The sequence below is a fragment of the Drosophila biarmipes genome, chromosome 3L (genome assembly GCF_025231255.1).
Source record: "Drosophila biarmipes strain raj3 chromosome 3L, RU_DBia_V1.1, whole genome shotgun sequence".
NCBI classification, from domain to species: domain Eukaryota; kingdom Metazoa; phylum Arthropoda; class Insecta; order Diptera; family Drosophilidae; genus Drosophila; species Drosophila biarmipes.
In genome coordinates, this window is record NC_066613.1 from 148,717 (window position 1) to 176,115 (window position 27,399).

Consider the following 27,399-nt stretch of genomic DNA (forward strand, 5'->3'; position numbering starts at 1 on the left):
CGAGAATCTTCTGAAAGAACTGGATTCTATTGAACTGGCTAATATACACCTTGTGAGATGTGCAGCACACTCTCTGCAACTGTGAGTATTTGATTTAAACAAAACAAAGGAGATCGCCGATAAAATAAGTGCCTGTCGCACATTATGCAAATCGCTGCGCACAGAAACATATAGGTAAGTTATAAGTTATAAAAGTACATATATAAAAATTTATTTCCCAATCGGGATAAATCGGGGAAAATAATAAATAAATAATATAATCTATATATATAAAAGAAAGTCGTGTTAGTTACACCACTTATAACTCAAGAACGGCAGAACAGATTTGACTGAAAATTGGTAGGGAGGTAGCTTATAGCCAGGAGTCGGACATAGGATTTATTTTATCCCGTTCGACAACGTTCCTCTGTGACTTGACATGAAACGTCAGTCACTATAAAACGTGGTATAACAAAAAAGAATCAGACTTGGAATAACAAAACGCAAATGACAGCTATGTAATTGACGAAAATGACAGCTATGTAATGACGTATGGATGACAACTTGATATTTGTAAGAAATCAATATTAACACTATTTCTATTAAATAAATAATTAACAAGTGGATTGAAGTGAAGTGAAGTTTAATTAATAATGCCGCGACCAAGACGATCGAATCTTTCCCGACAAAGCCGTAATGCAAAAAGAATACAAAATACTGCAAATGAAAGGACTGAAGAAGAACAAGAAATTGCACGTGAACAACGCCGCAATAGTATGGCTCGACTTCGTGCTTCTCAATCACGAGAGCAAAGTGAAGCAGTCCGTGAAACAGCTCGGTTGGCAATGCAGAATCGTCGAGCGAACAACAGAAGTCAACAAATAGATAATTTGCGACGCAGAACAAGATATTTAGCTGATTTGAATCGAGCTGCGTTTCGATACGATTGCAGCAATGATTACAGCTTGCATCCTAGCGTTTGCATTGGGCAAATGGACGTTGTTTGCGAGTATTGTGGTGCATTAAAGTTTTCCGGAGAAACGCCTGGATTATGCTGCGACAATGGTAAAGTGAAATTGCCAGTGTTAACTCCGCCACATGAAAGTTGTATTCTTTGCTTTGCGGCGAAACACAAGAATCACGCCACTTTCTTGCAAATACTCGAAAATACAATAGTTGTTTCCAAATGACGTAATTTGGGGCAGACATTATCGAAGGAGGCGGAACAAAGTTGGCCGGGTCAGCTAGTTATATATATACATATATATATTATAAATACTTCAAATTTATAAAATCTATGCAGACGTGTCTTAGTTGAGAATAAAAAAAAAACATACCATCGCTCGACGTTGCTACAAGGTGGAATTCGACGTATTTAATGCTAAAGAAATTATTGGACTGAAAGGATTTCCTGGCAACGCAGCCAAATATTTGTGTAGAGGCCGATTGGGATTGGATTGAGACGTACATTGACGCTTTCACATACCAGGCAACCCTAAAGCTACAAAACAAAGATTTAGTTTATAGTGAGTTCTTCGTAGTATGGATGGAACTAAAATTGAAATGCGATAATATCTACAATTTAATTTAAAAAAACGGCATTTAAAAAAAATAAGATAAACTAAATTATTAGAAAAATCTGAATTGTTGGCAGCGATTTACATGGATCCTCGTGTAAATTGTATTTTCTGTATTCTAATTTAAAAAAAATAAGAGAAACTAAATTATTAGAAAATTATGCATTGTTGGAAGCGATTTACATGGATCCTCGTAGCTACACCTGCAACGCAAGTCTCCGTCGAACGGGCATTCTCAGCCCTACATTTTATATTAAGTGAACGAAGAAGTTCGATTAGTGCAGAAAATCTAAACTCATTACTAGTTGTAAAGCTTAACACATAAATATAAAAAATGTTACAAAAAATATGACTATAAAATATATATAAAAATAAAAAAAAAACTAAAAACAACATTGTCTGAAACTTTTTTGCATTCGTTTTGCAGACAAAACATAATAATTGCAACAACAATGAGAGTAAATGGGAAGACCGTTTGCTATGAGTTTTTCGATCAATCGGTCTTTTGCTGACTCTCTTTGTGCCAGCGTTTCTCGTTCTCGCACTGCTCATTAAACGACCGAAATAAAATGGGCTCAACGAAAAGCGCTCAACAGAAAAGAGAGTTGAAGTCAACAAAATCTCTTGCTCAGAGCGAGAGCGAAAGAGTATGAACTTTTTCGGTTGTGCTCGCAACAAGAGCGCAAGAAAAAAACGGTCGACAGTTATTTACAAGCTCTGCTTCTGAGATACTTCTGGACGAAAGATAGATGGTACAAAAACAAAGTTACTGGGAAAAGGAGGACACGATAATTGCTGTTACTCTTTTATTCTAAAAATTCCTCTCCCTCTTTACCTATGCTCATTTTTTGACCGAGCGTCAGTTTATTTTGCAATTTGCGTGTTAGCAGTCCAGTTTTGTATAAAATCTGTATGTTCCTTTGTTTTATCGCAATTTTTTAAATTGTATGACACATTTAAATTTCCAACTCAACGAACAGTGCGAATTTACGTAAAGCTGTATGTTTACATCAAAATATTTTCACATTATCGATTATCAATTGCAGTGAAATAAGCATTCCAAGATAATCTGGATAACCACCTAATAATAAAAGTTAATTCCTCCAAATTTATTTTTATTTTAATTAAAAAAAATTTTTGTTTCTGTTTATTCTAAAAATGGTTATTGTTAAATTTCTCATGTGAACGGAGCTGGATATAAATAAAATTATTAAGCAGCATTTCCGAAATGCCAAGAACGGCATCTACAAGCGCTCAAAGACGTTATGAAAAATGTATTCAAAATATTGCCGAACATGAAAAAACAAGGTTTTAGTCAAGATTTTTTAGATTTCTAATGGGGATAGGCACTTCTGGTATCTTCTACAAGCATCTGTTATGTCAATTGTAAGTAACTTCCAGAAGTCACTTCGGCGATATCGCATTCGGATCGCGGAAGTCACTCCCGTCGGGAAGATATGTGCCACTTTGGCGACAAGATTTTATAACAGCCATCGAGGTAATTTTAGATATAACACTATCTAGACACCTTTAGATAGTGTTATATCTAAAATTACCTCGATGGCTGTTATAAAATCTTATTCGCTTTGATCTGCCATTTTAACTGGTTTTACAAAAAAAGTTCCCCAACGCAGGAGTTCTGATATACCTCAACATTGAAAAATGCGTTATTGTTTTTTTTGAACCATGATTACCATACCCAACAACATTTTTTGGGATTTTTGTCCTTCATTCCTTGAAATTTGATTGAATCCTTCTTCCAAATCGTCAAATTATAAAAAGAAAAGTTACAACGATCAACTGTTTAAGACAGATTATTAATTTCTTTATTACTATGCTAAAAACGACTTGTCTCTTTCGAATATGGGCTTTGAAAGTTTAAAATTGTCACATTCAAAAGTTTAGGCGTACTATCCAATTTTGAAGACTCTCTTCACAGAATCTATGCCTTTTAAAATTCCTATTAAACAAATTTTTTTAATGAGAATTAAAAGCAAATATTATTTTCTAGCAGTCATGCTAAAGCATGCTAGATGGAATCGGCGGCTTAGTTTTAATAAGGAATTTAAATACGTTACGGGACTCAAATTGTTTCTTCGATTTCTGAATTATGCGAGTGTCAAAGGCCTGATGTGTTTATGTTGTAACTTTCTATCAAAAAAACACCTCTTTACGAGTTCTGATATCAATTTTTGATACGGCAATGTAATATAAGATCTACTTACTTACTAAATTTTTAAATTTTTTTTTAAATTAAATTTTTACATTCGACACGCTTTATTAAAAACAAACAAGTAACACAGTCATATTGAATAAGAGGCCCATAATTTTCAAGTCGTGTTTAAGAGACGTACATACGTATTTAGCTGTAGCTTCAGTAGTTCACAAGTTACGGGTATACAAAATTTAACTTTTTATAGCTGTTTTTCGTCAAATTAGCTTTTTTTCAAAAAAAAGGTAGAATTAATGTTTCTTATATTGAGCTTTCAAGACTTTCATTTCTTCGCCTTCACACACCCTCCTGGTGCGCTTCGTCAACACGTGGACTGCTCTCCACAGTGATATAGAAGTCACTCATCGTCACTACGAGGAGTGCCATTCACAGTGATAAAAGGATATTAATTAAATATAAATAAATAGATAATATTATTAAAGATATATACAGCCATAGTTTGTTTTTTTATGAATCAACTTTATTTTTTAACAAATACATACATTTTAATTAATTTCAATAGTTTTATTTCTGTCTTCTAAAATGTTAACTTTCTATTTCACATATTTTCACGCTAATTGTTTGATATATACTACAAAATGTTAACTTACAATGTTGACATAAATTTGTTAAGGTGTCATAAATAACACTATCTAATTTACCTTGATGGTTATTAGAAAGTCTTATTCGCTTTAAACTGCCATTTTCAACTGGTTTTACGAAAAAGTTCCCCAGCAAGAGTTCTGAGAAAAGAACCTCAAATTTAAGAAAATGGTTTTTTGTTTTTTTATACCCTTGCAGAGGATATAATCATTTCAGTCAGAAGATTGCAACGCAGTGAAGGAGACGTTTCCGACCCCATAAAATATATATATTCTTGATCGGCGTCACAAGACGAGTCCATCTAGCCATGTCCGTCTGTCTGTCCGTCTCTCCGTCCGTTTCTACGCAAACTAGTCTATCAGATTTAAAGCTATAGGGCTGAAACTTACCCAAAAGTCTTTTTTCTATTGCAGGTAGTATATAAGTCGGAACCAGCCGGATCGGACAACTATATCTTATAGCTCCCATAGGAACTATTGGGGAAAAAATTAAAAAAAAAATTATATCTTTGGTGTTTTTTAACATATAACCTCCTACACTTGGAAATAACATTTTTTAATTAGTTTTGAATTTCGAATTAAATTCTATCCAAATTGGACGACTATATCGTATAGCTCCCATAGGAACAATCAAAACTTAGTGGCAAAATAATATAGAAAAATTATATTTTCGGTGTTTTTAGACATATAACCTTCTACTCTTGAAAATAACATGAAATAAAAATTATATCTTTGGTGTTCTTTAGCATATAGCTTTCTAAGCTTGGAAATATCATTTTTTAATTAGTTCTGAATTTCGAATTAAATTTTATTAAAATCGGACGACTATATCATATAGCTGTCATAGGAACGATCGGAAAATTGGTGGTAAAATAATATGAAACAAATTATAGCTTTGGGGCTTTTTGACATATTATCTTATAATATTGGGAATATACATTTTTATATTTTTAAGAATTTCGAATTCAATTTAATAAAATTATTGATTATTTTTTGAAACTGCAAGGGTATACAAACCTTGGCTTGTCGAAATTAACTTCCTTTCTTGTTTAATATATAACCTTCTAAGCTTGGAAATAACATTTTTTAATTAGTTCTGAATTTTGAATTAAATTTTATTAAAATCGGACGACTATATCATATAGCTGTCATAGGAACGATCGGAAAATTGGTGGGAAAATAATATGAAAAAATTATTTACTAAAGTTGATTATTTCTTATAACTGCAAGGTATACACAATTCGTAAAAAGTGATTAGGTAGTCTAATAGTCTCTGTTATTAATAGTCTTTTTCGTTATGCTTTTCAAAATGAAAACGGCAAAATGAAACTCTTTGTGTAATGAAAAATACCTTTTTTACTTTTTTATATTCGTCCGACATAGACAAAAGGCAGAAGAAAACGTTTCCGACCCCTTAAATTCTTAATCAGTATCAATAGCTGACTCGATTTAGCCATGTCCGTTTGCCGTCCGTCCGTATGAACGCTTAGATCTTGAAATCTTAAAGAGAGGTGGGATTTCTGGGCTTCCTGCGCAGCGAAAGTTTGTTTCAGCAGGGTGCCATTCCCGCTTTAACTTAACTGACAGTTGTTATGCCAGAAAAAATATTTAACTGATATGTATTTGCCCATTCTAACGCTCAGAAATAGCCAAATATATTGAAATGGCTGGTATGTTGTGCTTTAAAATATCGCTTTGCTACTTATCTATTCCGACTTCCCTTTCGCTGAGTAACGGGTATCGTGATGTACACGAAAAGGTACACCTATTTACTTTCAGATAGTGACACTTGCAATATGTAAGCTCTGTAATACAACAACATGGAAAATACAGACAGACAGGCAGACAGACAAAAAGAGGAGGAAGATCCTTTACTTAGTATTGAAAAGCATGAGAAGGCAGTAAAATCATAAAAGAGTAAGAATTAACTTTAAAATGATGAAATATAACTTCTCTCTTTTTGAATCACCCATCTTTTCATTCTCACCTGAAATGCTTTCTCATGAGCGGAACAGAAAGAGGCGGAAGATCCTTTACTCAGTATTGAAAAGCACGAGAAGGCAGTAAGAGCATTAAAATCGTTTATGTAAATTTGACGGGCTATAAATCATTCTGTTTTTATATTGGTCTACGACGAAACTCGTGTACTTAATGCCATTTTTCCGACTTTACCAAGGTATTCAAATTTTCGTCATCAGCTGGATGATATCGCATGTGAGCTATAATGTAGGCCCTCAAGAATTGGAATCGTTTCTGAAATATCAACTAGTCATAATAGTTGCGGTTCGAAACCAAAATTTGGCGTACGACTCCAGTCTTGGCGAAAATTCAACGGACCTCCTAGTCACGTCCGAGAGCAAAGTAACAAACATAAAGTGTCGCAAGATCTTTCTTATTGCACGACAATAACAGCAGCTAGGTCTGTGAGTAATGCACAATTGTCAGGAGTATGGACACACCAGGGTATACTTCACTTCGAACAGTTATGAAGCTTGTAGAGACTTCCACGATTCGGCTAACTGCCCTGCCAACAAAGAAGACACCCAAGTCCACGAAGAAACGTGTCTAAGCATCCACCTTGACAGACTACTAATCTGGAGAAGGCACATCTAAAGCAAGAAAGTACATTTAAAACTTAAGGCCGGAAGCTTTCACTGGATTCTTAATGCTCAACAACTCCACTCTCAAGCCCATCTGGACATATGGCTCTCAGCTATGGGGGAACACCAGCAGCAGCCCAATACCCAAGCTCAACTGACCGAAGTCAAGCTGGTTTTTTGTAGGTCAGTTTTGGTCTTGGAAACCCCAAGACCTTAATATGGTCATAGATGACTCCTTTGCCAAAAATATATTTTTTTTTAGTTATTTAAGCCTGGATAGAAATGAGCTTGTTTATAAATATTTCTTTTTTAATGCACAGTAAGCCAGTAATGTAAGGCTATTAAACGTAATATACTTTCAGTATGTCGGTTTGACTGATGTGCACACTATACTTAAAGCTAAGTAATTTTCTTGATTATGATTATACTATGATTATATTTCTTATTAAAGTTATTTATATCTTTTCTTTCGGCGGTAGTCAATATACTGTCATAAAAAGAAGCGTTGATAATAAGCCGAAATGTTTTTGATCTGAGAACCTGAAATTGTACCTTAATGTGGTTGTTTCGTGGTTATCTGCGGTCAAGATGAAAGCAACAACATTTTAAACAGTTAGTTTGTAGGTCGGCGGATCAGTTGATTTTGATATATGAGCAGCTACTTGGTCTTACCGGTAAAGTTATGTGAACAGATTTCAGAATCGGCCTGCAGGAGCATCATTTAATATCAGCATCAGCAACATCTGGCATCTGGCATGTCGGGTATGTGGTGCACAGAATCGGTACTTACAAGCTTTTTAAAAAAATTTTTTTTGTTTCATTTTTTAATGGACGTGGAGATAAGAGATGCCTCTTATTGAAATAGAATTCATTTAATAAATTGTACGGAGGAGGTATCCGTTCCTATATTTTCTACAGTAAGCTATAGAGCCAAACTCAATGGAACGCTTATCGAACAGCAAGAAATATATCGGTGCAGTTTTTGTAGTTTCTAACGCAATTGCAATATTATTTATAACATTGTGAAGTTGTTTATGGATTCCGTGTCCTTTTTTGAATCCAATTTAATAATTTCTATTTTTGAACAATTAGTCTTAAACTGATATTGTCATCTATAGTATTTTTATACCCATTACTTGTAGAGTGAATGAATGCATCATAACTCGATTTCTGAAATGTTGTTACTGCTAAGTGATTGGTCAAAATTATTATAAATTTGATGAGTACTTGGCTAGCCGCTCGAATTTCGTAAAGTGCAAATAAGGAAATACTGTTCATTACACCTTGCACCCAAAACGTAACAAAAGTGGAAGACTTCCCCTATGTCGCCACGGGCCTCCCAAACTGTAGATCCTACACTTAAAGTGCCGAAAGAATAGTATCTGAAGGTATTTGTCCTGTCAATACCTGCCAAAATATGCAGCAGAGTATTCATGATACAAACACAATTTTTCTTTGGCAGGATCTCACGGCCTTTACAACCAGCCAACCGACCGAGGGACGCTGCCGTCGTACGACGAATTCGCGAGACAATAGATGCGTGGACCCGTTGGCTTCAACTTCACCTCGAATATCATTATAAGTAAAGACTCCTCCAAGCATCGTTAGGACTAGAAGTTAAAACAAGGTTTGCATCCCAGCTTAGTAGCGGCCTAAGGTGGCTCCCCTACGGGAAACTAAATGTAACGTTGAGTAGATAAAAGAGATAATTTTTTAAAAGTATTTTTTGTCTTAAGATACCTTAAGATTCATCTTAAAAGAGCAATATAATACTCTACTAAATTCAGTGTGAAAGAAGAACGTTCAAATATATTTTTTAAATACCTTGATCACAAATAATGTAAGTTTTAAGATGTTTATCTACGTTTCGTAGGGTAAACTATTTAAAAAGGCCCTTGCAAAAAGCATGCGCTCAACATTTATTTCAATTTGTAAGAAATTGATCGGATATGCGTTGCTCCGGTTCAAATTTCAAAACACAACGAGGGAAGAAAAGTGGTTGAATGAAGTTTACAAAGACTTAAATAATTTTTGTAGTGTAGCACGGTAAATATAAGCCGACCACTTAAGTAACTATAATTATAGAATAAATATAAGCTCTTTAAAGAACCAAGGTGGCTTTAGCTACAAAGCATAGGTACAGTGAAAGACCTAAAGAACTTTTAGTTAGTTCATGTACTCGTAAGCTAATGAAAACAAGACATTCGCTTTTTCATCTGTAGACAGCGAAGTTCCAGGTATATTACAATCCTAAAATAAAAGTTTTTCTCTATTGTACAGCTGATTTGAGACTGACTTTTTGGCGCGGGGAAACGGTAGCCATACAAATACAATAATTAAATATTATAGAAATCTTCAACAAGTATCATTTCCGACTTCCGACAGCAATAAAAAATGCATTTTTAATAGAGCAGACAAATGTATCCATAATTTGTGTATTCAGATTATTGTTTTATGGGGAATGTAAAGTCCGAAAATTGCAACCGAGCAGTTAAAAGTGCGAGAAGAGCGCAAGATCTTTAAACTTAAGCTTTTGTTTAGGAAAAAAATGAATAGAATGAGTGTGAAAAAGAGGGAGCGTTTTGCAGCTAATACGCATAGAAAAAAACAAAATAAAACTGCACTGTAATATAAAGAATATATAAAGAAATAAAAATCATAAAAACAAAACAACCATACAAAAAATACAATTAATTCACTGTCAAAGCGAAAATAAAGGAACTTATCGTTTATATTGTGAACTTTTAAATTTTTCACCACAATTTAAAAATTCTGCCAGGAGTTGAAGTTGCGTCCAAATATTAAAATGGCAGAGCAAAGTTCCTAAACTTTCCCAATTTCCAACACTAAAAAGACGCGTTCGATAGGTATTCTTAAGCAACTCTGGTCCCGCAATTTTCGATAGCCAAGCCTTGCCGACTGGCGCATCTTAATTTTTCGCTCTTTTCCGTTTTGAACTTTGGCCGTGTGAGGATCGTTCTCGCTTAAATTTCTAACAAAACCAAAATCGTAAAAAATATCAGACATCCTCAACCTTTTTGAAGATTTTCTTTCACCAGGCAACCACGGCAAGCTTGCCGTTGAATAAACAAAGAGAATTCTGGAAATCGAGGTATTCCTTCTGGTGGTTCCTGTTTTCCTGGAATCGTGCGAAATTCTTGGAAGTCGTGGTACTCCTTCTCTTGACTCCAGTTTTCCTAGAAAGAAGTCCCTAAATCGCAACAACGTGATTGTCAGCATTGTGGAAAATTCTTGGAAGTCGAGGTACTCCTTCCAGTGGTTATAGTTTTCCTGGAAAAAAATCCTTAAAGCGCATCAACGTGATCGTCAGCATTGTGGAAAATTTATTTAAAATCTTTAAATTCCTATAAACTTAAAATTTAATAAAACAACTAAATTTGAAGTAAATTCCTATAAGAAGTAAAGTAATTTAAATTATCCCAAATACTAGTGTAATCAACTAATTTGTAATGCAATAAACAATCTCGTAATGAGAGCAAGTGTTTGAAGTGTTTTTCCCAATTTTATCTACAGTCAATTGAAATGCAATTTTACAATTTATAAACAAAATTACAGCCAATAATACAACAAATTGAAAGCGCTTTCAACGTTGATTGACTGTTTATAATAATATTCCAATGTTCTTGATATTATAAAAGAAATTCCCTTTCGATTAAATACTTGCTCAGTTAAATTTAATAATCAAAATTAATGTTCAAATTTGGATAGCCTTTATTTAATTCGATATGACTTTAGCATACAACTTTATATGATACCCAACTTTGTAACTTTAATGATCATTATTACTTTTTATATATATTAAACCTATTATAAACATGAATTGCTAAATTGTTTTTCAATGGAAGCTTGCATCAATGAAGATGGTTATGAGTTAGGCATGTGTCAAAGGGATCACCAACCTCTGTCAGGCTATGCGGCTACGGTGATCATGGTAGGGTGGCAATGTCAGCGGCAACTAACATCATCGCTGCTGACACCGACACACATACATCAGCTGCTGCCATTCCATTTAGGCAGCACCCTTCTTTTCAGGTTTTCCCTTTCCCTTTATCCCACTATTAATTCTGTCCTCCTACAATTTTACATCAAAGTCCGTTCGCACGCGAATTAAAATAGGATATTGTATATACATATGCGAGCAAGTCGCACTGTGGATCAAATTGGAAACTCACTCCCTTTACCGACGAAAAAAAGAGCCGGAACCAGCGCGTGCCCCACTTGAAGCTACACCCACCATCTTTCGCTGCTGCTAGAATCATTCGTGATATGCTACAGTATTATATTATATATAATAATCTCATTTTTGGCGCCCAATGTGAGGCTAAACCGGCAAGCCCGACTACAAATATTTTGTAAAGGACAGTCACTTCCATCTGACTAGGTTTCTATTTCTGACTTTGAAGTTTTTATTGTTTTTCATTTTCCCTTTTTCTAGTTTAGCTGCTTAGTTCTGTGGATAAAATAATTTATTTATTGCCTAGACTAGCAGTTGAACATAATTTTTATGTTTAATTATCAGGATGTGTTATAATTAATTTTATAACTCCGAAATTTAATTTAAAAACCATCGTGTGCAGGCAAATTGTGATTAGGAAACGTTGTTTTTTGGTTTGAACGTGGATTTAATTGCAACGGCCATCCCGTCTAACACTTATTTAGTTTTCATGCTAGAGGTTTATTTTATTGTGACTGACATATTGCATTGCATTATTGAGAATACAACCAGGTGAAAAGTGAAGGTTATTTATCACCGCTAGACCCAACAGATTAGATTTTCTAAATGTTTACTTTTACACTTTCACCCAAACCAAATTATTTTCCTAATGTTTTGGTATGTTATCCTATTAGTTATTCAATTCCTTTCGATTAATGTATCACCCAAAACAATCGGACGATTACTATAGATTTTCATTTCTTCGCCTTCACACACCCTCCTGGTGCGCTTCGTCAACACGTGGACTGCTCTCCACAGTGATATAGAAGTCACTCATCGTCACTACGAGGAGTGCCATTCACAGTGATAAAAGGATATTAATTAAATATAAATAAATAGATATTATTATTAAGATATAAACAGCCATAGTTTGTTTTTTTATGAATCAACTTTATTTTTTAACAAATACATACATTTTAATTAATTACAATAGTTTTATTTCTGTTTTCTAAAATGTTAACTTTCTATTTCACATATTTTCACGCTAATTGTTAGATATATACTCCAAAATTTTAACTTACAATGTTGACATAAATTTGTTAAGGTGTCATAAATAACACTATCTAATTTACCTTGATGGTTATTAGAAAGTCTTATTCGCAAACTAGTCTCTCAGATTTAAAGCTATAGGGCTGAAACTTACCCAAAAGTCTTTTTTCTATTGCAGGTAGTATATAAGTCGAAACCAGCCGGATCGGACAACTATATCTTATAGCTCCCATAGGAACTATCGAGGAAAAAATTTAAAAAAAATTATATCTTTGGTGTTTTTTAACATATAACCTCCTACACTTGGAAATAACATTTTTTAATTAGTTTTGAATTTCGAATTAAATTCTATCAAAATTGGACGACAATATCGTATAGCTCCCATAGAAACAATCAAAACTTAGTGGCAAAATAATATAGAAAAATTATATTTTCGGTGTTTTTAGACATATAACCTTCTACTTTTGAAAATAACATGAAATAAAAATTATATCTTTGGTATTCTTTAACATATAGCTTTCTAAGCTTGGAAATAACATTTTTTAATTAGTTCTGAATTTCGAATTAAATTTTATTAAAATCGGACGACTATATCATCTGTCATAGGAACGATCGGAAAATTGGTGGGAAAATAATATGAAACAAATTATAGGTTTGGGGCTTTTTGACATATTATCTTATAATATTGGGAATATACATTTTTAAATTTTTAAGAATTTCGAATTAAATTTAATAAAATTATTGATTATTTTTTGAAACTGCAAGGGTACTAACTTCGGCTTGCCGAAATTAACTTCCTTTCTTGTTTAATATATAACCTTCTAAGCTTGGAAATAACATTTTTTAATTAGTTCTGAATTTCGATTTAAATTTTGTCAAAATCGGACGACTATATCATATAGCTGCCATAGGGACAATTGGAAAATTAGTGGTAAAATAATATGAAAAAATTATATCTTAGGTGTTTTTTAACTTATAACCTCCTACGCTTGGAAATAACATTTTTTAATTGGTTTTAAATTTCGATTTAAATTTTATCAAAATCGGATGACTATATCATATAGCTGCCTAGGAAAGACCGGAAAATTAGTGGTAAAATAATATGAAAAAATTATATCTTTGGTGTTTTTTAACTTATAACCTTCTACGCTTGGAAATAACATTTTTTAATTAGTTTTGAATTTCGAATTAAATTCTATCAAAATCGGACGATTATATCATATAGCTGCCATAGGAACGACCGGAAAATGGGTCGGAAAACATGAAATGAAAATTATATCTTTGGTGTTCTTTAACATATAACCTTCTAAGCTTGAAAATAACATTTTTTAATTAGTTCTGAATTTCGAATTAAATTTTATTAAAATCGGACGACTATATCATCTGTCATAGGAACGATCGGAAAATTGGTGGGAAAATAATATGAAATAAATTATAGCTTTGTGGCTTCTTGACATATTATCTTATAATATTGGGAATATACATTTTTATATTTTTAAGAATTTCAAATTCAATTTAATAAAATTATTGATTATTTTTTGAAACTGCAAGGGTATACAAAGTTCGGCTTGTCGAAATTAACTTCCTTTCTTGTTTAATATATAACCTTCTAAGCTTGGAAATAACATTTTTTAATTAGTTCTGAATTTCGATTTAAATTTTGTCAAAATCGGACGACTATATCATATAGCTGCCATTGGAACGACCGGAACATGGGTCGGAAAACATGAAAAAAAAATTTATCTTTGGTGTTCTTTAACATATAGCCTTCTAAGCTTGAAAATAACATTTTTTAATTAGTTCTGAATTTCGAATTTAATTTTATTAAAATCGGACGACTATATCATATAGCTGCCATAGGGACAATTGGAAAATTAGTGGTAAAATAATATGAAAAAATTATATCTTCGGTGGTTTTTAACTTATAACCTTCTACGCTTGGAAATAACATTTTTTAATTAGTTTTGAATTTCGAATTAAATTCTATCAAAATCGGATGACTATATCATATAGCTGCCATAGGAACGACCGGAAAATGGGTCGGAAAACATGAAAAAAAATTATATCTTTGGTGTTCTTTAACATATAGCCTTCTAAGCTTGAAAATAACATTTTTTAATTAGTTCTGAATTTCAAATTTAATTTTATTAAAATCGGACGACTATATCATATAGCTGCCATAGGGACAATTGGAAAATTAGTGGTAAAATAATATGAAAAAAGTATATTTTTTTTGGGTTTTTTTGTAACTTATAACCTCCTACGCTTGGAAATATCATTTTTTAATTGGTTTTAAATTTCGATTAAATTTTATCAAAATCGGATGACTATATCATATAGCTGCCTAGGAAAGACCGGAAAAGTAGTGGTAAATTAATATGAAAAAATTATATCTTCGGTGTTTTTTAACTTATAACCTCCTACACTTGGAAATAACATTTTTTAATTAGTTCTGAATTTCGATTTAAATTTTGTCAAAATCGGACGACTATATCATATAGCTGCCATAGGAACGACCGGAACATGGGTCGGAAAACATGAAAAAAAAATTATATCTTTGGTGTTCTTTAACATATAGCCTTCTAAGCTTGAAAATAACATTTTTTAATTAGTTCTGAATTTCGAATTTAATTTTATTAAAATCGGACGACTATATCATATAGCTGCCATAGGGACAATTGGAAAATTAGTGGTAAAATAATATGAAAAAATTATATCTTCGGTGGTTTTTAACTTATAACCTTCTACGCTTGGAAATAACATTTTTTAATTAGTTTTGAATTTCGAATTAAATTCTATCAAAATCGGATGACTATATCATATAGCTGCCATAGGAACGACCGGAAAATGCGTCGGAAAACATGAAATAAAAATATGAAATAAAATAAAATAATATGAAAAAAGTATATTTTTTTTTTAGTTTTTTTGTAACTTATAACCTCCTACGCTTGGAAATAACATTTTTTAATTGGTTTTAAATTTCGATTAAATTTTATCAAAATCGGATGACTATATCATATAGCTGCCTAGGAAAGACCGGAAAAGTAGTGGTAAATTAATATGAAAAAATTATATCTTCGGTGTTTTTTAACTTATAACCTCCTACACTTGGAAATAACATTTTTTAATTGGTTTTAAATTTCGATTTAAATTTTATCAAAATCGGACGACTATATCATATAGCTGCCATAGGAACGACCGGAAAATGCGTCGGAAAACATGAAATAAAAATTATATCTTTGGTGTTCTTTAACATATAGCCTTCTAAGCTTGAAAATAACATTTTTTAATTAGTTTTTTTTTTTTGTTTGTTTTTTAACTTATAACCTCCTACACTTGGAAATAACATTTTTTAATTGGTTTTGAATTTCGAATTAAATTATATTAAAATCGGAATACTATATCATATAGCTGTCATAGGAACGATCGGAAAATTGGTGGGAAAATAATATGAAAAAATTATTTACTAAAGTTGATTATTTCTTACTACTGCAAGGTTATACAAACATCGCTTTGCCGAAGTTAACTTCCTTTCTTGTTTTTTTAACAGTAATTATCATAGTCAACAACGTTTTTTTTGGGATTTTTGAGCCTCATTCCTTAAAATTAGCTTAAATCGTTATTTTTTTAAATCGTCCAGTTATGAAAAGATAAGTTAGGGTTTAAGACGGAGGCCGATGGTACTATTAGTTAATACTCACTATATTAAAAAATAACTCTACTCTTTTGAGTTAAGATTAAAATTGTCTCATTTCCTCATTTCAAAGGTTTAGGCATACTTACTAACCAACTACAAGTTCGCGGAAAAAAAAAGACAGCATTTTTCCAATTTTTAAAGACTCATTTCACAGAACCCGTGCATATAGATATTTTTGTTGAATAAATTTCTTAATGGAAATTCAAAGCAAAAATTATTTTCTACGGCCGCGAGTTAAGGTCTCCCATAAAAAAACGAATTAAAAAAATGTTTAAGTTGCCTTTATAAAAAGGCTTTAAACGACACTTATTCTTTATTTCCTGACTTAGAATTTGAATGATATCTAGATGTCGTTTTTAATAAATGATTAACAAATATATTTTCTATTAGGTGCGCATATTATTATCCCTAGCATAACAAAAACAATTTGCCTTAACAAAATAAAAACCATTTGATTTAAATAAATCAAAAAATGTAGTTTGAACTAAGTTTGTTTGTTTATTGTTTTTTAACCTAAGTAAAGTTTTAAAAACCATGTACAAACTTAATTTAGGTTATTTTGATAAGAAACTCTATACAGACATTTTTTGGCCACCAAACTGGTGAAGGTTTTTACCAGAATGAAATGTTTTTTGGTTTAAGACCCTTAATAAAAATGTAATGCTATACATCTTCGGTTGCATGGGTACGAGTATATAATTTTAGTTTTCGTTCTGGCATTTAAAACGAATTCACTGGGCCAAATGTCTAATCGCAATTTACCCCTATAAAACGATTCGAGTTACAATTTTTTTTCTTCGTAGGCATAACACATTAATTTAATTATCATATTATAATTTTTTAATTTAGAACTCCTTAAACACTGGTCATTTAATTTTACGAAAACGTATAATTCACATTAAGCTACCTAATCTTCTAACACCGTGTCCAATATAATTTCAATCGCAATGTATTTATGGTCATATATATAAGACATTTGAAATTGTGTGAAGCCAAAAAGTCACTTAGGGTTTGAAATAACTTTTAAATGTAATTTTAGATGTATAAAAGTGGCAAGAATATTATTTCTTTTGTCAAAAAGTCATTTTAAAATTTTTTCGGTACTGCCGTCGTCGTTGTCGACTGTGATGATTTTGATCCAGTATGAATTGTTGAGCTGCAGGGTAAACAGAGAATTGTATACATTGAATTAATATGAATTATAAAGTTATAAAAATAAAGTTCAGAAAAGTTCACATATTGTTAAGATCATAAAAATCCAAGAAGAAATATCAGGACAGACAAGAAAACCAAATGGCTACAGTTTACAGTTTACATAAATATGTCAGTTATCAAAATGTTGAAAAACAAAAGAAGTTTTTTTTAAATAGAATATTAATATGTCTTTTTATCCAAAACATGACCTCATTTTAAGGCAAAAAGCACAATTCGTAAAAAGTGATTAGGTAGTCTAATAGTCTCTGTTATTAATAGTCTTTCCCATTTTGTATTTTTCGTTATGCTTTTCAAAACGAAAACGGCAAAATGAAACTCTTTGTGTAATGAAAAATACCTTTTTTACTTTTTTATATTCGTTCGACATAGACAAAAGGCAGAAGAAAACGTTTTCGACCCCTTAAATTCTTAATCAGTATCAATAGCTGACTCGATTTAGCCATGTCCGTTTGCCGTCCGTCTGAACGCTTAGATCTTGAAATCTAAAAGAGGGGTGGGATTTCTGGGCTTCCTGCGCAGCGAAAGTTTGTTTCAGCAGGGTGCCATTCCCGCTTTAACTTAACTAACAGTTTTTATGCCAGTGATAACTGATATGTATTTGCCCATTCTAACGCTCAGAAATAGCCAAATATATTGAAATGGCTGGTATGTTGTGCTTTAGAATATCGCTTTGCTACTTATCTATTCCGACTTCCCTTTCGCTGAGTAACGGGTATCGTGATGTACACGAAAAGGTACACCTATTTACTTTCAGATAGTGACACTTGCAATATGTAAGCTCTGTAATACAACAACATGGAAAATACAGACAGACAGGCAGACAGACAAAAAGAGGAGGAAGATCCTTTACTTAGTATTGAAAAGCATGAGAAGGCAGTAAAATCATAAAAGAGTAAGAATTAACTTTAAAATGATGAAATATAACTTCTCTCTTTTTGAATCACCCATCTTTTCATTCTCACCTGAAATGCTTTCTCATGAGCGGAACAGAAAGAGGCGGAAGATCCTTTACTCAGTATTGAAAAGCACGAGAAGGCAGTAAGAGCATTAAAATCGTTTATGTAAATTTGACGGGCTATAAATCATTCTGTTTTTCTATTGGTCTTCGACGAAACTCGTGTGCTCAATGCCATTTTTCCGACTTTACCAAGGTATTCAAATTTTCGTCATCAGCTGGATGATGTCGCATGTGAGCTATAGTGTAGGCCCTCAAGAATTGGAATCGTTTCTGAAATATCAACTAGTGATAATAGTTGCGGTTCGAAACCAAAATTTGGCGTACGACTCCAGTCTTGGCCAAAATTCAACGGACCTCCTAGTCACGTCCGAGAGCAAAGTAACAAACATAGAGTGTCGCAAGATCTTTCTTATTGCACGGCAATAACAGCAGCTAGGTCTGTGAGCAATGCACAATTGTCAGGAGTATGGACACACCAGGGTATACTTCACTTCGAACAGTTATGAAGCTTGTAGAGACTACCACGATTCGGCTAACTGCCCTGCCAACAAAGAAGACACCCAAGTCAACGAAGAAACGTGTCTAAACATCCACCTTGACAGACTACTAATCTGGAGAAGACACATCGAAAGCAAGAAAATACATTTAAATCTTAAGGCCGGAAGCTTTCACTGGATTCTTAATGCTCAACAACTCCACTCTCAAGCCCATCTGGACATATGGCTCTCAGCTATGGGGAACACCAGCAGCAGCCCAATACCCGAGCTCAACTGATCGAAGTCAAGCTTTTGTAGGTCAGTTTTGGTCTTGGAAACCCCAAGACCTTAATATGGTCATAGATGACTCCTTTGCCAAAAATATATTTTTTTTTAGTTATTTAAGCCTGGATAGAAATGAGCTTGTTTATAAATATTTCTTTTTTAATGCACAGTAAGCCAGTAATGTAAGGCTATTAAACGTAATATACTTTCAGTATGTCGGTTTGACTGATGTGCACACTATACTTAAAGCTAAGTAATTTTCTTGATTATGATTATACTATGATTATATTTCTTATTAAAGTTATTTATATCTTTTCTTTCGGCGGTAGTCAATATACTGTCATAAAAAGAAGCGTTGATAATAAGCTGAAATGTTTTTGATCTGAGAACCTGAAATTGTACCTTAATGTGGTTGTTTCGTGGTTATCTGCGGTCAAGATGAAAGCAACAACATTTTAAACAGTTAGTTTGTAGGTCGGCGGATCAGTTGATTTTGATATATGAGCAGCTACTTGGTCTTACCGGTAAAGTTATGTGAACAGATTTCAGAATCGGCCTGCAGGAGCATCATTTAATATCAGCATCAGCAACATCTGGCATCTGGCATGTCGGGTATGTGGTGCACAGAATCGGTACTTACAAGCTTTTTAAAAAAATTTTTTTTGTTTCATTTTTTAATGGACGTGGAGATAAGAGATGCCTCTTATTGAAATAGAATTCATTTAATAAATTGTACGGAGGAGGTATCCGTTCCTATATTTTCTACAGTAAGCTATAGAGCCAAACTCAATGGAACGCTTATCGAACAGCAAGAAATATATCGGTGCAGTTTTTGTAGTTTCTAACGCAATTGCAATATTATTTATAACATTGTGAAGTTGTTTATGGATTCCGTGTCCTTTTTTGAATCCAATTTAATAATTTCTATTTTTGAACAATTAGTCTTAAACTGATATTGTCATCTATAGTATTTTTATACCCATTACTTGTGAATGAATGCATCATAACTCGATTTCTGAAATGTTGTTACTGCTAAGTGATTGGTCAAAATTATTATAAATTTGATGAGTACTTGGCTAGCCGCTCGAATTCCGTAAAGTGCAAATAAAGAAATACTGTTCATTACACCTTGCACCCAAAACGTAAGAAAAGTGGAAGACTTCCCCTATGTCGCCACGAGCCCCCCAAACTGTAGATCCTACACTTAAAGTGCCGAAAGAATAGTATCTGAAGGTATTTGTCCTGTCAATACCTGCCAAAATATGCAGCAGAGTATTCATGATACAAACACATTTTTTCTTGGGCAGGATCTCACGGCCTTAACAACCAGCCAACCGACCGAGGGACGCTGCCGTCGTACGACGAATTCGCGAGACAATAGATGCGTGGACCCGTTGGCTTCAACTTCACCTCGAATATCATTATAAGTAAAGACTCTTCCAAGCATCGTTCTGCGGTCCGCTAAGGAGGGTAACTTAATTAGGACTAGAAGTTAAAACAAGGTTTGCATCCCAGCTTAGTAGCGGCCTAAGGTGGCTCCCCTACGGGAAACTAAATGTATCGTTGAGTAGATAAAAGAGATAATTTTTTAAAAGTATTTTTTGTCTTAAGATACCTTAAGATTCATCTTAAAAGAGCAATATAATACTCTACTAAATTCAGTGTAAAAGAAGAACGTTCAAATATATTTTTTAAATACCTTGATCACAAATAATGTAAGTTTTAAGATGTTTATCTACGTTTCGTAGGGTAAACTATTTAAAAAGGCCCTTGCAAAAAGCATGCGCTCAACATTTATTTCAATTTGTAAGAAATTGATCGGATATGCGTTGCTCCGGTTCAAATTTCAAAACACAACGAGGGAAGAAAAGTGGTTGAATGAAGTTTACGAAGACTTAAATAATTTTTGTAGTGTAGCACGGTAAATATAAGCCGACCACTTAAGTAACTAGAATTATAGAACAAATATAAGCTCTTTAAAGAACCAAGGTGGCTTTAGCTACAAAGCATAGGTACAGTGAAAGACCTAAAGAACTTTTAGTTAGTTCATGTACTCGTAAGCTAATGAAAGCAAGACATTCGCTTTTTCATCTGTAGACAGCGAAGTTCCAGGTATATTACAATCCTAAAATAAAAGTTGTTCTCTATTGTACAGCTGATTTGAGACTGACTTTATGGCGCGGGGAAACGGTAGCCATACAAATACAATAATTAAATATTATAGAAATCCTCAACAAGTATCATTTCCGACTTCCGACCACAGCAATCAAAAATGCATTTCTTAATAGAGCAGACAAATGTATCCATAATTTGTGTATTCAGATTATTGTTTCATGGGGAATGTAAAGTCCGAAAATTGCAACCGAGCAGTTAAAAGTGCGAGAAGAGCGCAAGATCTTTAAACTTAAGCTTTTGTTTAGGAAAAAAATGAATAGAATGAGTGTGAAAAAGAGGGAGCGTTTTGCAGCTAATACGCATAGAAAAAAACAAAATAAAACTGCACTGTAATATAAAGAATATATAAAGAAATAAAAATCACAAAAACAAAACAACCATACACAAAATACAATTAATTCACTGTCAAAGCGAAAATAAAGGAACTTTTCGTTTATATTGTGAACTTTTAAATTTTCCACCACAATTTAATTTGAAGTTGCGGCCAAATATTAAAATGGCAGAGCAAAGTTCCTAAATTTTCCCAATTTCCAACACTAAAAAGACGCGTTCGATAGGTATTCTTAAGCAACTCTGGTCCCGCAATTTTCGATAGCCAAGCCTTGCCGACTGGCGCATCTTAATTTTTCGCTCTTTTCCGTTTTGAACTTTGGCCGTGTGAGGATCGTTCTCGCTTAAACATATTTTCATCAGTGTTTGAACCAAACCAAGATTTCTAAGAAAACCAAAATCGTAAAAAATATCAGACATCCTCAGCCTTTTTGAAGATTTTCTTTCACCAGGCAACCACGGCAACCTTGCCGTTGAATAAACAAAGAGAATTCTGGAAATCGAGGTATTCCTTCTGGTGGTTCCTGTTTTCCTGGAATCGTGCGAAATTCTTGGAAGTTGTGGTACTCCTTCTCTTGACTCCAGTTTTCCTAGAAAGAAGTCCCTAAATCGCAACAACGTGATTGTCAGCATTGTGGAAAATTCTTGGAAGTCGAGGTACTCCTTCCAGTGGTTTTAGTTTTCCTGGAAAAAGTCCTTAAAGCGCATCAACGTGATCGTCAGCGTTGTGGAAAATTTATTTAAAATCTTTAAATTCCTATAAACTTAAAATTAAATAAAACAACTAAATTTGAAGTAAATTCCTATAAGAAGTAAAGTAATTTAAATTATCCCAAATACTAGTGTAATCAACTAATTTGTAATGCAATAAGCAATCTGGTAATAAGAGCAAGTGTTTGAAGTGTTTTTCCCAATTTTATCTACAGTCAATTGAAATGCAGTTTTACAATTTATAAACAAAATTACAGCCAATAATACAACAAATTGAAAGCGCTTTCAACGTTGATTGACTGTTTATAATAATATTCCAATGTTCTTGATATTATAAAAGAAATTCCCTTTCGATTAAATACTTGCTCAGTTAAATTTAATAATCAAAATTAATGTTCAAATTTGGATAGCCTTTATTTAATTCGATATGACTTTAGCATACAACTTTATATGATACCCAACTTTGTAACTTTAATGATCATTATTACTTTTTATATATATTAAACCTATTATAAACATGAATTGCTAAATTGTTTTTCAATGGAAGCTTGCATCAATGAAGATGGTTATGAGTTAGGCATGTGTCAAAGGGATCACCAACCGCTGTCAGGCTATGCGGCTACAATGATCATGGTTGGGTGGCAATGTCAGCGGCAACTAACATCATCGCTGCTGACACCGACACACATACATCAGCTGCTGCCATTCCATTTAGGCAGCACCCTTCTTTTCAGGTTTTCCCTTTCCCTTTATCCCACTATTAATTCTGTCCTCCTACAATTTTACATCAAAGTCCGTTCGCACTCGAATTAAAATAGGATATTGTATATACATATGCGAGCAAGTCGCACTGTGGATCAAATTGGAAACTCACTCCCTTCACCGACGAAAAAAAGAGCCGGAACCAGCGCGTGCCCCACTTGAAGCTACACCCACCATCTTTCGCTGCTGCTAGAATCATTCGTGATATGCTACAGTATTATATTATATATAATAATCTCATTTTTGGCGCCCAAGGTGGGGCTAAACCGGAAAGCCCGACTACAAATATTTTGTAAAGGACAGTCACTTCCATCTGACTAGGTTTCTATTTCTGACTTTGAAGTTTTTATTGTTTTTCATTTTCCCTTTTTCTAGTTTAGCTGCTTAGTTCTGTGGATACAATAATTTATTTATTGCCTAGACTAGCAGTTGAACATAATTTTTATGTTTAATTCTCAGGATGTTTTATAATTAATTTTATAACTCCGAAATTTAATTTAAAAACCATCGTGTGCAGGCAAATTGTGATTAGGAAACCTTGTTTTTTGGTTTGAACGTGGATTTAATTGCTACGGCCATCCCGTCTAACACTTATTTAGTTTTCATGCTAGAGGTTTATTTTATTGTGACTGACATATTGCATTGCATTATTGAGAATACAACCAGGTGAAAAGTGAAGGTTATTTATCACCGCTAGCCCCAACAGATTAGATTTTCTAAATGTTTACTTTTACACTTTCACCCAAACCAATTTATTTTCCTAATGTTTTGGTATGTTATCCTATTAGTTATTCAATACCTTTCGATTAATGTATCACCCAAAACAATCGGACGATTACTATAGATTTTCATTTCTTCGCCTTCACACACCCTCCTGGTGCGCTTCGTCTACACGTGGACTGCTCTCCACAGTGATATAGAAGTCACTCATCGTCACTACGAGGAGTGCCATTCACAGTGATAAAAGGATATTAATTAAATATAAATAAATAGATATTATTATTACAGCCATAGTTTGTTTTTTTTATGAATCAACTTAATATTTTAACAAATACATACATTTTAATTAGTTTCAATAGTTTTATTTCTGTCTTCTAAAATGTTAACTTTCTATTTCACATATTTTCACGCTAATTGTTAGAAATATACTCCAAAATTTTAACTTACAACGTTGACATAAATTTGTTAAGGTGTCATAAATAACACTATCTAATTTACCTTGATGGTTATTAGAAAGTCTTATTCGCTTTAAACTGCCATTTTCAACTGGTTTTACGAAAAAGTTCCCCAGCAAGAGTTCTGAGAAAAGAACCTCAAATTTAAAAAAATGGTTTTTTGTTTTTTTATACCCTTGCAGAGGATATAATCATTTCAGACGTTTCGGACCCCATAAAATATATATATTCTTGATCGGCGTCACAAGACGAGTCCATCTAGCCATGTTGTTTTTAGACATATAACCTTCTACTCTTGAAAATAACATGAAATAATAATTATATCTTTGGTGTTCTTTAGCACATAGCTTTCTAAGCTTGGAAATAACATTTTTTAATTAGTTCTGAATTTCGAATTAAATTTTATTAAAATCGGACGACTATATCATATAGCTGTCATAGGAACGATCGGAAAATTGGTGGGAAAATAATATGAAATAAATTATAGCTTTGGGCCTTTTTGACATATTATCTTATAATATTGGGAATATACATTTTTATATTTTTAAGAATTTCAAATTCAATTTAATAAAATTATTGATTATTTTTTGAAACTGCAAGGGTATACAAACCTTGGCTTGTCGAAATTAACTTCCTTTCTTGTTTAATATATAACTTTCTAAGCTTGGAAATAACATTTTTTAATTAGTTTTGAATTTCGAATAAAATTTTATTAAAATCGGACGACTATATCATATAGCTGCCATAGGGACAATTGGAAAATTAGTGGTAAAATAATATGAAAAAAGTATATCTTCGGTGTTTTTTAACTTATAACCTCCTACGCTTGGAAATAACATTTTTTAATTGGTTTTAAATTTCGATTAAATTTTATCAAAATCGGATGACTATATCATATAGCTGCCTAGGAAAGACCGGAAAAGTAGTGGTAAATTAATATGAAAAAATTATATCTTCGGTGTTTTTTAACTTATAACCTCCTACACTTGGAAATAACATTTTTAATTGGTTTTAAATTTCGATTTAAATTTTATCAAAATCGGACGACTATATCATATAGCTGCCATAGGAACGACCGGAAAATGGGTCGGAAAACATGAAATAAAAATTATATCTTTGGTGTTCTTTAACATATAGCCTTCTAAGCTTGAAAATAACATTTTTTAATTAGTTTTTTTTTTTTTTGTTTGTTTTTTAACTTATAACCTCCTACACTTGCAAATAACATTTTTTAATTGGTTTTGAATTTCGAATTAAATTATATTAAAATCGGAATACTATATCATATAGCTGTCATAGGAACGATCGGAAAATTGGTGGGAAAATAATATGAAAAAATTATTTACTAAAGTTGATTATTTCTTACAACTGCAAGGTTATACAAACATCGCTTTGCCGAAGTTAACTTCCTTTCTTGTTTTTTTAACAGTAATTATCATAGTCAACAACGTTTTTTTTGGGATTTTTGAGCCTCATTCCATAAAATTAGCTTAAATCGTTATTTTTTTAAATCGTCCAGTTATGAAAAGATAAGTTAGTGTTTAAAACAGAGGCCGATGCTAATACTGTTAGTTAATACTCACTATATTAAAAAATAACTTTACTCTTTTGAGTTAAGATTAAAATTGTCTCATTTCCTCATTTCAAAGGTTTAGGCATACTTACTAACCAACTACAAGTTCGCGGAAAAAAAAGACAGCATTTTTCCAATTTTTAAAGACCCATTTCACAGAACCCGTGCATATAGATATTTTTGTTGAATAAATTTCTTAATGGAAATTCAAAGCAAAAATTATTTTCTACGGCCGCGAGTTAAGGTCTCCCATAAAAAAACGAATTCAAAAAATGTTTAAGTTGCCTTTATAAAAAGGCTTTAAACGACACATATTCTTTATTTCCTGACTGATATCTAGATGTCGTTTTTAATAAATGATTAACAAATATATTTTCTATTAGGTGCGCATATTATTATCCCTAGCATAACAAAAACAATTTGCCTTAACAAAATAAAAACCATTTGATTTAAATAAATCAAAAAATGTAGTTTGAACTAAGTTTGTTTGTTTATTGTTTTTTAACCTAAGTAAAGTTTTAAAAACCATGTAAAAACTTAATTTAGTTCATTTTGATAAGAAACTCTATACAGACATTTTTTGGCCACCAAACTGGTGAAGGTTTTTACCAGAATGAAATGTTTTTTGGCTTAAGACCTTTAATAAAAAATTAATGCTATACATCTTCGGTTGCATGGGTACGAGTACATAATTTTAGTTTTCGTTCTGGCATTTAAAACGAATTCACTGGGCCAAATGTCTAATCGCAATGCCTAATCGCAAATAAAACGATTCGAGTTACAATTTTTTTTCTTCGTAGGCATAACACATTAATTTAATTATCATATTATAATTTATTAGAATCATATTAATTTAGAACTCCTTAAACACTGGTCATTTAATTTTACGAAAACGTATAATTCACATTAAGCTACCTAATCTTCTAACACCGAGTCCAATATAATTTCAATCGCAATGTATTTATGGTCATATATATAAGAAATTTAAAATTGCGTGAAGCCAAAAAGTCACTTAGGGTTTGAAATAACTTTTAAATGTAATTTTAGATGTATAAAAGTGGCAAGAATATTATTTCTTATGTCAAAAAGTCATTTTAAAATTTTTTCTGTACTGCCGTCGTCGTTGTCGACTGTGATGATTTTGATCCAGTATGAATTGTTGAGCTGCAGGGTAAACAGAGAATTGTATACATTGAATTAATATGAATTATAAAGTTATAAAAATAAAGTTCAGAAAATGTATTCTTAAGATCATAAAAATCCAAGAAGAAATGTCAATACAGACAAGAAAACCAAATGGCTACAGTTTACAGTTTACATAAATATGTCAGTTATCAAAATGTTGAAAAACAAAAGCAGTTTTTTTTAAATAGAATATTAATATGTCTTTTTAGCCAAAACATGACCTCATTTTAAGGCAAAAAGCACAATTCGTAAAAAGTGATTAGGTAGTCTAATAGTCTCTGTTATTAATAGTCTTTCCCATTTTGTATTTTTCGTTATGCTTTTCAAAACGGAAACGGCAAAATGAAACTCTTTGTGTAATGAAAAATACCTTTTTTACTTTTTTATATTCGTCCGACATAGACAAAAGGCAGAAGAAAACGTTTCCGACCCCTTAAATTCTTAATCAGTATCAATAGCTGACTCGATTTAGCCATGTCCGTTTGCCGTCCGTCCGTATGAACGCTTAGATCTTGAAATCTAAAAGAGGGGTGGGATTTCTGGGCTTCCTGCGCAGCGAAAGTTTGTTTCAGCAGGGTGCCATTCCCGCTTTAACTTAACTAACAGTTTTTATGCCAGAAAAAATATTTAACTGATATGTATTTGCCCATTCTAACGCTCAGA

At 32.6% G+C, this 27,399-nt stretch overlaps 1 protein-coding gene across 2 annotated transcripts in view; it reads right to left on the reverse strand.

Annotated features, from left to right (window-relative positions):
* Positions 1–17,015: 17,015 nt before the first annotated feature.
* Positions 17,016–27,399, reverse strand: part of LOC108035863 (acetylcholine receptor subunit alpha-like) — a 604,633-nt gene continuing 594,249 nt past the window's right edge. Inside the window, exon 13 of one of the 2 annotated variants that reach the window (XM_050886180.1) lies at positions 17,016–17,047. The gene's annotated coding sequence lies outside the window, so the exon portion shown is untranslated. Of the gene's footprint in view, positions 17,048–26,683; positions 26,716–27,399 lie in introns of those variants that run through there. The other variant, XM_050886179.1, reaches the window with a different exon arrangement.